Genomic DNA, 12,143 nt, shown 5'->3' on the forward strand with positions numbered 1-12,143 from the left:
TCAGAATGTCGAAACCATATTTCTTCCTCTATTCTAAACTTCCACAGCGGTTTCAGTGCTAAAGCGTTGGTAGTCGCTTCACTGTGGTCTGCTCTACTAGGATTCCAATTGGGTTGCCACAGCTTGGGCTGACCTCTACCGAGTAAAAAGAGGCAGGTTCTATGGAGGACGGTGTGATCTGGAGCCAGATGAGGCTGGAGGTTCAGAGAGGACGCCTGGTGAAAACAGGGTAAAGCAAGGTCATTCTAATGCTGCAGGCACAATAGGAAAAACAGACCTGGTAGATTTGAGCTTCATGAATGATGCTGGCCTGTAATGTTGTTGTTAGTGGGCAATACGGTATCCGCCACTGGATATGATTGGGCGTTCTGCTCAGTGGCTTTGTACAGGGTTGTAGTTTTTGCACTATATTATAATCACTGGCATCCTCATCCTCATCATCATCAGTAAGGTTTTCTTCAAAATTAGTGGGGACAAAACAATTGTCACTTTATTGTAGAGAGAATATTTGCATTTCAATATTTCAATAAGAACCTCTCAAAACGCCCCCACATCTAACCGTTTCTATTATCTGATTATTCAATTATTACATCTCCTGCTACCTTATCCTGGTATAGCTGCTTAATGACTTTAATGATGACCTTCTCTAGCTCTAAGAGGTCGCCCCACTCACATAGTCTCGGCTGCAAATTAATTCTCCCTCAAGAAGATCATCGTATAAAAGCTGAATGTCAAAACTATTATCTCTTCTGGCCAAAAATACCCAGCTCACCCTCTGTACACAGTTCAACCATTTAACAGAGAGAGAACTCCAAGGTTTTAACTTGTGATGATACCATGAACAACCTTTAATAGCCAAGGGAGATTGTTAAAGGTCTGAAATTTAACAGCCCAGTAAGAGGTGGAAGATTGTTCTCCCTTAGTATTTTGGGACAATCCCCATTTTTGGTTGGAGAACTCGGAGTCAGAGAGAGGGGATGTGAGGGCGCTGGAGTAGAGCACATCCATCTGTAACTGCTGCGGAGTTGTGGGATGCGGCCGCGACTTGCCGACCGAGCCCACCGACATTGATGGATGCAGGTGAGCATGGCTGACTCTCTGCCCTTAAATACTCATGTGTTGAAGATGTATCTGTTGCCCGCCCATCTATATGAACCCATAACTAGTCCTGCAGATTGAAAGGCAGCGGCCTCATTTATCGAAGGTGCGTATGCACAGAAAAGACTCAAAACCTTGAATGTGCCACTTTTCTGAAAAGGTTGGTATTTATCAATTTTGAACTTGACAGGAAAGTGTGCGTATCTCCACGCAAATCTCAGATCATGTGTAGGCACGACTACTCGTGGTTGAAGAATTGCATTTGGGGTAAATAGAGATGTTTGATACAGGAATTAGAATAATGGTAGGCTAATAAAAACCTTAAAACGTACGCTAGTGATAAAACGTGCATTTGCCGTTGGTAAGGATCGCAAAGCAGCATGTAGTCTAATATGTTTCTTTGAGTTGTAATAAATGGGCCTAAATCATAATCATATTTTCTGACATGACAAATATTAGGCTACTATATATTCATCGCTCATTCAATAGCCAAGCATGCTTGAAAGTAATAGACAGGTAGCCTAAACAGTATAGGTAGGCCACAGTATTGCTGTGAGATAAAACAGCTTCCTTAACAGTCTCTACCCCCAAGCCAAAAGACAGGTGAACAATTAATTAAATGTCCACCAGGATTATGTACATTGACACCCCATCCTGAGGCTGCATTTATTGTAGCAGGGGATTTTAACAAAGCAAATCTGAGGACTAGGCTGCCGAAGTTCTATCAACATATTGACTGTCTTACTCGCGCTACTAAGACTCTCAACCATTGCAATTCAAACTTACGGAATTATTACAAGGCCCTCCCCCGCCCTCCTTTCGGCAAATCTGACCACGACTCCATCTTGCTCTTCCCGTCCTATAGGCAGAAACTCAAACCGGAAGTGCCCATGCTTCATACTATTCAACTCTGGTCTGACCAATCGGAATCCATGCTTCAGGATTGTTTTGATCACGTGGACTGGGATATGTTCCAGGTAGCTTGCGAAAATAATCTAGACGCATACACGGATACGGTGTCGGAGTTCATAAGGAAGTGTATAGGAAATGTAGTACCCACTGTGACTATTAAAACCTAACCAGAAACTGTGGACAGAGGGTAGCATTCGCGCGAAACTTAAAGCGTGAACCATCGCATTTTACCAGGGCAAGGCGACTGGTAATATGTCAGAATATAAACAGGGATATAACTACAGTGTAGTTATTCACTATTCCTTGGCGTACACATCACTGACAAACTGAAATAGACCACCCACACAGACAGTGTGGTGAAGAAGGCACAACCTCAGGAGGCTAAAGAAATTTGGCTTGTCACCTAAAACACTCACAAATTTTTACAGGTGCACAATTGAAAGCATCCTGTCAGGCTGTATCACCGCCTGGTACGGCAACTGCACTGTCTGCAACCGCAAGGCTCTCCAAAGGGTGGTGCAGTCTGCCCAACGCATTACCGGGGGAAAACTACCTTCCCTCCAGGACACCTACAGCACCCGATGTCACAGGAAGGCCAAAAAGATCATCAAGGACAACAACCACCCGAGCCACTGCCTGTTCACCCCGCTATCATCCAGAAGGCGAGGTCAGTACAGTGGCATCAAAGTTGGGACCGAGAGACTGAAAAACAGCTTCTATCTCAATGCCATCAGACTGTTAAACAGCCATCACTAGCACATTAGAGGCTGCTGCCTATAGGCATAGACTAGGACTCACTGGCCACTTTAAGGAATGGAACACTAGTAATTTTAATAATGTTTACATATCTGGCATTGCTAATCTCATAGGTATATACTGTATTCTATACTATTCTACAGTATCTTAATAACCACATAATAATGTTTACATATTTTGCATTACTCATCTCATATGTATATACTGTATTCTATACTAGTCTACGGTATCCTAGTCCGTTCCGCTCTGACATCGCTCATCTATATGTATATAGTCTCAATTCATTCCTAATTAGATTTGTGTGTATTAGGTATATGTTCTGCAATTTGGTAGATGTTACTTGTTAGATATTACTGCACTGTCAGAGCTAGAAGCACAAGCATTTCACTACACCTGCAATAACATCTGCTAATCACGTGTATGTGACCAATAAAATTTGATTTGAAACCGTTACCCCCTGTATATAGTCTCGTGAATTGTTATTTTACTGTGTTCGTTTTATAATTACATGAGTTTATTTAGTAAATATTTTCTCACAAATATATCATGGCTCTGATTGAATCACTGAAAACATGTGTATATTTTGCATGCCACAGTTTGATAAATCCCAATAGTTTGTAGCGCGCACAAACCATAGAATCTTCACATATGCCAGAATGTATTACGAAATGTACGCACTGTTGATAAATGAGGCCCCAGGAGAAGAAAGATAAGTGAGCGAGAGGCCAAGAACAGAGTGAGGGAAAATGAGGGTTGAGTATAATAAAAAGAGAGAGGGAGAAGATCAAGGATATGGAGTGAGGAGGGGTCAAAGGGAATAAGGAAAGGAGAGATGGTGCTGGCCCTGTGCTTTCAACCAGTGCATTCAAAGTGCACTCATTAATTTCTCCTACACCGAATGAACTTTTTCCCTCGAACCCGTTTAAATATTAAGTATAATTAACAGGTGATAGAGTGAAGCACAACAGGGGGGCTCAAGCCTTATTGACTGTAAGGTGACAAAGTAACAATGCTGCAGCTAGCTGGCGAGGATTCGGGACTGTGTGTGTGTGAGGGAGGGAGGGAGGGAGGGACGAGGTCCATGGGGGCTAGAGTTTCTGGATATTGAGATCCATTCATCTGTTTGTGTGTGGCTCACAGCTCCCCAAGGCTCCCAGGCCTCAGAGAAGGATAAGAGGCAGAGACACATCTTGGTGGGTATGTATCCTTGAGTGTTTATGCATTGCCTAACTTGTTTTTGTGCCGGGTGGGATTGATTCCTAGCTGTGCACGCGACGACGACTGGTGTGCGACTGTTTCGAGCGCTGTGATGTGTGCGCACGCGTGTGCGTAGTATGTGTGTGCGTGTGTATATGTGTGTGTGATGGCCTAGATATGCTGTTTAATCACCAGTGTCTAACACTGTAGTCATGACGATAGAAGATTATCAAATAAGTTACGGTATAGGCTTCTCTGTTTACTAATATTTGATTGGCAAACATATTGGCTCTATTGTATATTTTCACGCGTAACAGTATGAGTCCACTTTACCATGTCAACTAATGTCTTGTATTGACAGTCTTCTCCTCAACATAATTCACCCATCCATATGTACAGTGTCCATATTGGGACAGCCTCAGAGTCACTGAAACCAAATCCTTAGGAAGTCCTCTTGGGAAGTCCTAATATGGACACTGTGCATATGGTGTAATGACACCATATGCACAATTCCTTGTTTCAACTCCTTGAAACAAGGAATCTCATTATCCCAACACTGATTGTTGCCTAGACTGAATGAATCACGAAACACCACTTCATACTAGAACACATTTGAAGACCGTATTGAGTTGAAACACACCTGATAAGCTTTCGAGGGAAATAAGTTGCTCTTTCTGTTGCTCAACTTCAGCCTTGATTAAGTTCAGCCCACCTACCTACCTAGCTCCCGCTTCAGGTTGTGATGTTGTGTTACCATGCTGGTACAGGGTAGAATATTGTATTGGAGTTTAAGCTTCATTAATCATGTGGAGCTTGGAGTAAATTCACAGCTCAATAGATTTAATATGGGATACACTGTTTGCCTGGGAGTCTACTTGGATGTTCCGTATGAGTGTAGTAGGTTAAGGGGAAATCATTATGGAAATATTTTCCAGGGAAGGCTGGGGTTTAATAACGCCTCAAAATAAATGTTGGGCTGATATCAGAATTGACTGTTGTTTTTTCTCTCTCTTTCCCCAAGATACAAGGTAGAGTGTCGTTTTTAACCACTGTTATGCCTTCAGTATATCCAAGGTGATATTACTACTGGAGGCTCCTTGTGATTATGCTGTATTGGAATATATTACTATCCTCTTCCTCCGCCTCTCTTTGAATAAATCACACCTTATGAGTTTGATACTGGGGGAATTGACGCGCGTGTATCTACATTACACTGTGACATTCATGCATATTCAGACTAAAGCAGTGAGATTAAACACACACTCTTATCATAGACCTGCATGATGACAGAGGTGATAACAACTAGGCCATTTAAAGATGCAAAAGACAGAGTGATGATGAAACAATGACAAAATGCCGATGACCTTTCGGGACAAATACAAAATGTCTGCTGACTGAGGTAATCTCTTATAGATACCATTTTGGTGCTCAACAGAGTAGACAAACATGGCCCACGTTTCGGGAGGAAGGGGTGAGCGAAAAATGGCAGGATGGGAAAAAGAGCCACATCAATAACAACCGTGAAAATCCAAGGCACTCGGCATCCAGGCAGCACATAAACTAACCACTCGTCTGAAGGACGGCATTTTTTGTGTGCGCAGGAGCAGGTTACATCAGCAGCCATGGATGAAATGCAAAAACAGATGATAAGGCCGGCGTGTGCAGCAGTGTGGCTGTGTGCCTCCACTCATTATTCTGCTCATCGTTAACCTTTATTCTGCTCATCTTAAACCCACCAAAGGGACAGCCTGGAGGAGCTATTTAGCTGTGTAGCACACTCTTAGAAGTAAAGGAGTCTCGAAAAACCTTCTGGGATTCAAAAGACTGCCACTGTCGGGGAACCTTGTCAGGTAAAAAATTAAAGCCCTGTGTAAAGGTTTAAACAGGATCCTTTCATTTCTTAGCAAAGAGCAATTTCTCAAGCAAGAATTTTGCTAGGATTATCTGAGACTGGTCTGAGTGGGGAGGAGAAAACTGAAAATGTGCTGTTACTGGCAGAGAGACTTGGAACTATTAACTAATTCACCAGGCAGGCCAAAACTCCATCCCACCAAAACAGGCTGAAATTTCAGGCGGTCTTTTCAAACAGCTCTTACACTAAAAGGGCATTTTCATAATTATCAAAACCTCATAGTTTGGAAATATACACTACCGTTCAAAAGTTTGGGGTCACTTAGAAATGCCATTGTTTATCAAAGAAAAGCACATTAAAAAAAATAAACAACATCAAATTGATCAGAAATACAGTGTAGACATGGTTAACGTTGTAAACGACTATTGTAGCTGGAAACGGCAGATTCTTTTAATGGAATCTCTACATAGGCGTACAGAGGCCTATTAACAGCAACCATCACTCATGTGTTCCAATGGCACGTTGTGTTAGCTAATCCAAGTTTATAATTTTAAAAAGCCAATTGATCATTAGAAAACCCTTTTGCAATTATGATAGCACATCTGAAAACGGTCGTTCTGTTTAAAGAAGCAATAAAACGGGCCTTCTTTAGACTAGTTGAGTATCTGGAGCATCAGCATTTGTGGGTTCGATTACAGGCTCAGAATGGCCAGAAACAAAGACCTTTCTTCTGAAACTCGTCAGTCTATTCTTGTTCTGAGAAATGAAGGCTATTCCATGCGAGAAATTGCCAAGAACTGAAGATCTCGTACAACGCTGTGTACTACTCCCTTCACAGAACAGCGCAAACTGGCTCTAACCAGAATAGAAACAGGAGTGGGAGGCCCCGGTGCACAACTGAGCAAGAGGACAAGTACATTAGTGTGTCTAGTTTGAGAAATAGACGCCTCACAAGTCCTCAACTGGCAGCTTCATTAAATAGTACCCGCAAAACACCAGTCTCAATGTCAACAGTGAAGAGGCGACTCCGGGATGCTGGCCTTCTAGGCAGAGTTGCAAAGAAAAAGCCACATCTCAGACTGGCCAATACAAATAAAAGATTAAGATGTTCAAAAGAACACACACACTGGACAGAGGACCCAATGCCTGCAACACAGCTGTTGGGTCACCCAAACATCCCAGCATTTTTAATAGTTTAGGCTAGGTTGAAGATACTGTAGCTAGCTAGCGACACGTAATAATTATCATCATTAACAAACAGATTTTTCCCTGAATTTAAACAGGAGGCTACAGTCATTATGTACTGTAATTGGCTTGATAGAAAATATTGTATTATTCAACATTGCTATTAAAATAATACTCATATAGGAATGGGTAATTGTTTACAAGCTGATAACTGTCCCATAAAGCCATTGCTGAAAACCACATATTTTCATACATTTTTTTATCTTATTTCTTGTGTATTTAACACCCATTTTTCTCCACAATTTCATCATATCCAATTACGATCTTGTCTCATTGCTGCAACTCCAAAACGGGCTCAGGAGAGGTGAAGGTCAAGTCATGTATCCTCCGAAACATGACCCGCCAAACCGTGCACCTTAACACTGGCCGCTTAACCCGGAAGCCAGCCGCACCAATATGTCGGTGGAAACACTGTTCAATGACAACTGAAGTCAGCTTGCAGGTGCCCGGCCTGCCACAAGGAGTCGCTAGAGCGCGATGAGCCAAGTAATTGATGATTGGCCTGTGATGATCTGTAGGGCCGTGATCATTGACCATTTACATAACACAATAGGTTTGAAGCGTGCGCTCCAAGCCGCGCTCCGCGGTAATAACTATAAACAATAACTGATGGCCCCCTCTCCCGATCGCAACAGATAGTTCAGATGAAAAGGTAACAGATTTGGTGGAGTTACGTGGCTTAATGGACGCACAGAACTTCTGGATTAGACGGAGTTAAGGAAGAGAAAGCAGCGAGATCGGGCGATGGCGATTTCCTCCTTTTAATGAGTTGAGATCTGTCGGACATTTCTACCTGACCTAATTAAAGCGCCCCTAGCCCAGCTGAGCAAGTGGCCATGAATTAAAGGATTCTTCCACCAACTCCATGGACCTATATTTTATTTATAAAAAAAAAAAAAATCACCCCAATTTTGTGTTATCCAATTGGTAGTAGTTACAGTCTTGTTTCATCGCTGTAACTCCCGTACAGACTCGGGAGAGGCGAAGGTCGAGAGCCATGCGTCCTCCAAAACACAGCCAAGCCAAGCCGCACTACTTCTTGACACAATGCCCATCCAACCCGGAAGCCAGCCACACCAATGTGTCAGAGGAAACACTGTACACCTGGTGACAGTGTCAGCGTGACTGGCCAAACCCTCCCCTAAACCAGACAATGCTGGGCCAATTGTGCGTCGACCCATGGACAGAGCCTGGACTTGAACCAAGAATCTCTAGTGGCACAGCTAGAACTGCGATGCAGATGCCTTAGACCACTGCGCCACTCAGAAGGCCACAAACCACATATTTTCATCTTCCTCAGAGTCTGGCAGCTCAATAAATAAAATCAGCAAAATATATTCAGAGTGGTCTGCACACACCAGAAAAAGGTTCCTCCAGGAACCCTTTGCTACATTAAACATTAACCATTGACTGCAATGGTTCCTCTCTCAAGTGCTCTGCTCCTTTGTTCAAACCTAAATATTTCCCTTTCTTCTAACCCAAGGGTTTGTGGATAAGTGTTCAGGACTATTGATCACAAGAACTTCTCACTCTTCAGTTCAGTGCCATAGTTTTGTGTAAGAGACGGAAAGAGAGTAGTACATTATCCTTCTATTTATATTTATATTTGTCCATCATACCCTAGCCCTGATTTTACTGTGTAGGTCTATTTGAGACAAAAGGACACCATGCTGTGTTTAGCTCTGTGATTTCCTCGCAGCCATACACGGTTTTGCTCATAGCCGTAGGACGATGTTTGGGGGTGTGGGTGCTGCGATTTAGTAGTAAAGGCACAGTGCACTAGTTTTGTTATTTTTACTATTTTCTACAATGTAGAATAATAGTGAAGACATAACAACTATGAAATAACACATATGGAATCAAGTAGCAACCGAAAAAGTGTTAAACAAATCAAAATATATTTTATATTTGAGATTCTTCAAAGCCTTGATGACAGCCAGGTCATCTGATGCAGCAGAGTCTTGGACACTTATCTGGTGACGCACTGCTGTACTGTTCGTTGCTACTTGGCTACCTACCAAACTTTTTTTTCGCATTTGAGTCTTAATAACTATTGAATCAAACTCTCTATTTAAGAAGTTTAGGTTTTAGTTTTGGCCTCACACAACTTTTTTAATTAAACTTTTTCACCCCGTACGCTTTATCTGGACACTACATGACCAAAAGTCTATGGACACCTGCTCGTCAAACATCTAATTCCAAAATCATGGGCATTAATATGGAGTTGGTCCCGCCTTTGATGGGCTCCCGAGTGGCGCAGTGGTCTAAGGCACTGCCTGTCAGTGCTAGAAGTGTAACTACAGGCTCTTTCAAAACTGTCCATGATTGGGAACCTATAGGGCGGTGCACAGTTGGCTCAGCGTTGTCCAGGTTTGGCCGGTATAGGCCGTCATTATAAATAAGAATTTGTTCTTAACTGACTTTCCTACTTAAATGAAGGTTATTTTTTTTTTAAATAACAGCCTCTTGTCTTCTGGGAAGGCTTTCCACTAGATGTTGGAACATTGCTGCGGAGACTTGGTTCCATTCAATCACAAGCGCATTAGTGAGGTCGGGCACTGATGTTGGGCGATTAGGCCTGGCTCGCAGTCAGTGTTCCAATTCATCCCAAAGGATGTCAGGGCTGTGTGTAAGCCAGTCAAGTTATTCCACACCGATCTCGACAAACCATTTCTGTATGAACCTCACTTTGTGCACATGGGAAGTGTCATGCTGAATCCCGAAAGGGCCTTCCCCAAACTGTTACCACAACGTTGGAAGCACAGAATCATCCAGAATGTCCGAACCATGAAAAACAGCCCCAGACCATTATTCCTCCTTCGCCAAACTTTACAGTTGGCACTATGCAGTGGGGTAGGTAGTGTTCTCCTGGCATCCGCCAAACCTAGATTTGTCTGTCAGACCTCCAGTTGGTGAAGCGTGATTCATCACTCAGAACGCATCTCCACTGCCTCAGAGTCCAATGGCGGCAAGCTTTACACCACTCCAGCCGACGCTTGGCAATGCGCATGGTGATCTTAGGCTTGTGTGCGGCTGCTCGACTATGGAAACCCATTTCCTGAAGCTCCCGACCTTGCTGTGCTGACGTTGCTTCCAGGGGCAGTTTGGAACTCGGTAGTGAGTGTTGCAACTGAGGACAGATGATTTTTACGCTCTCTGTGTTCTGTGAGCTTGTGTGACCTACCACTTCTCGACTGAGCCATCGTTGCTTCTAGACGTTTCCACTTCACAATAACAGCACTTCCAGTTGACTTTGGCAGCTCTAGTAGGGCAGAAATGTGAAGAACTGACTTGTTGGAAAGGTGGCATACTATGACGGCTGAAATAGCTAAATCCACTAATTTGAAGGGGTGTCCACGTATATTATGCTTTCTCATTGCAGTCGCTGTACTCTTAATATACAGCAGAACCTTCACCTCATGGTGATGATAGCAGAGTTGCAAGCTCGGCTTCAGACGCAATTGTTATTCAAGGGCAGTTTAAGTGTAGGAAAGGATGATACAGCGTCTGTGCCCACAGTAAATTCAGGTCGTAGTGCACAGTCTCCGCAGCCGGAAAATGTTCCCTTTGCTTCTGGAAAGAAATGCTTTTGACATGCTCAACCGGTGTCGCTCATTTAACCGATCGAAACGGTTTCCCCCACTAAGCAACAAGTCAGAATCAGAGCCTTCTCAGGTCTCTCCTCCACCCGTTACTGGGTTTGAGCCGCCGAAGCCTCCTACCATTAGCCCTGATGAATTGAAAACCCTAGTCATTGGTGACTCCATTGCCGGCAATATTAGACTTAAAAAGAATCATCCAGTGATCATACATTGTTTGATGTGATCATACAGGGCTACCGACATCAAGGCTAATCTGAATATGGTGCTGGCTGAGGCTTAAACTAGCAAGTGTAGATGGTATATGGATATTTTTATCCACGTTGGCACCAATGATGTTTGGATGAAAGGTCACCAAGCGCAACATAACTTCAGCGTGTAAAATAGCTAGAAAGATGTGTTGGCATTGGGCAATTGTCTCTGCCCCCCTCCCAGTTAGGGGGAGTGATGAGCTCTACAGCAGACTCGCACAACTCAATCCCTGGATGAAAACTGCTTTCTGACCCTGCCAAAAGATACAATTTGTAGATATTTGGTCCTCTTTCTGGGACTCCCGCACAAACTGGACCAAGCCTGGCCTGCTGAGGAGTAGCGGACTCCATCCAAGCTGGAGAGGTGTTCTCATCTTATCTGTCAACATAGACATAACTCCATTTCCTCTAGCACCACAATGAGATAGCCTGCTGCCTGGCCTGCACCCTATTAGCCAGCCTGCCAGCTTAGTGGTCTGCCACTAGCACAGTCAGTGTAGTCAGCTCAGCTTTCCCCGTTGAGACTGTCTTTGCCTCGATCTAGGTCGGGTAAAACTAAACATGGCGGTGTTCGCCTTAGCAATCTCACTAGGATAAAGACCTCCTCCATTCCTGTCATTATTGAAAGAGATTGTGATAATATCTCACATGTCAAAATAGGGCTACTTAATGTTAGATCCCTCACTTCCAAGGCAGTCATAGTCAATGAACTAATCACTGATCATTACCTTGATGTGATTGGCCTGACTGAAAAATGGCTCAAGCCTGATGAATTTACTGTGTTCAATGAGGCCTCTCCTCCTGGTTACACTTGTGACCATATCCCCTGCACATCCCGCAAAGGCGGAGGTGTTGCTAACATTTATGACAGTAAATTTCAATAATAATAAAAAAAAGTCTGTCTTTTGTCATGGAAGTTCTAATCAAGTGAGAGAGACGTTGTCATCCACCGGAGTGGCAGGTAGTGGTAGTGGTTAGAGCGTTAGACTAGTACCCGGAAGGTTGCAAGATCGAATCCCCAAACTGACCAGGTAAAAATCTGTCGTTCTGCCCCTGAACAAGGCAGTTAACCCACTGTTTCTAGGCCATCATTGAAAATAAGAATTTGTTCTTAACTGACTTGCCTAGTAAAATAAAAAAAATATTCGAACAATCAATCTTGATTTGATATCTATTAACTACTGCAATAATGGAGCTGGTCAACGAACGTTCGTTTCGAACATGCATGTTTCA

The sequence above is a fragment of the Salvelinus alpinus genome, chromosome 31, assembly GCF_045679555.1.
Source record: "Salvelinus alpinus chromosome 31, SLU_Salpinus.1, whole genome shotgun sequence".
NCBI lineage: Eukaryota > Metazoa > Chordata > Actinopteri > Salmoniformes > Salmonidae > Salvelinus > Salvelinus alpinus.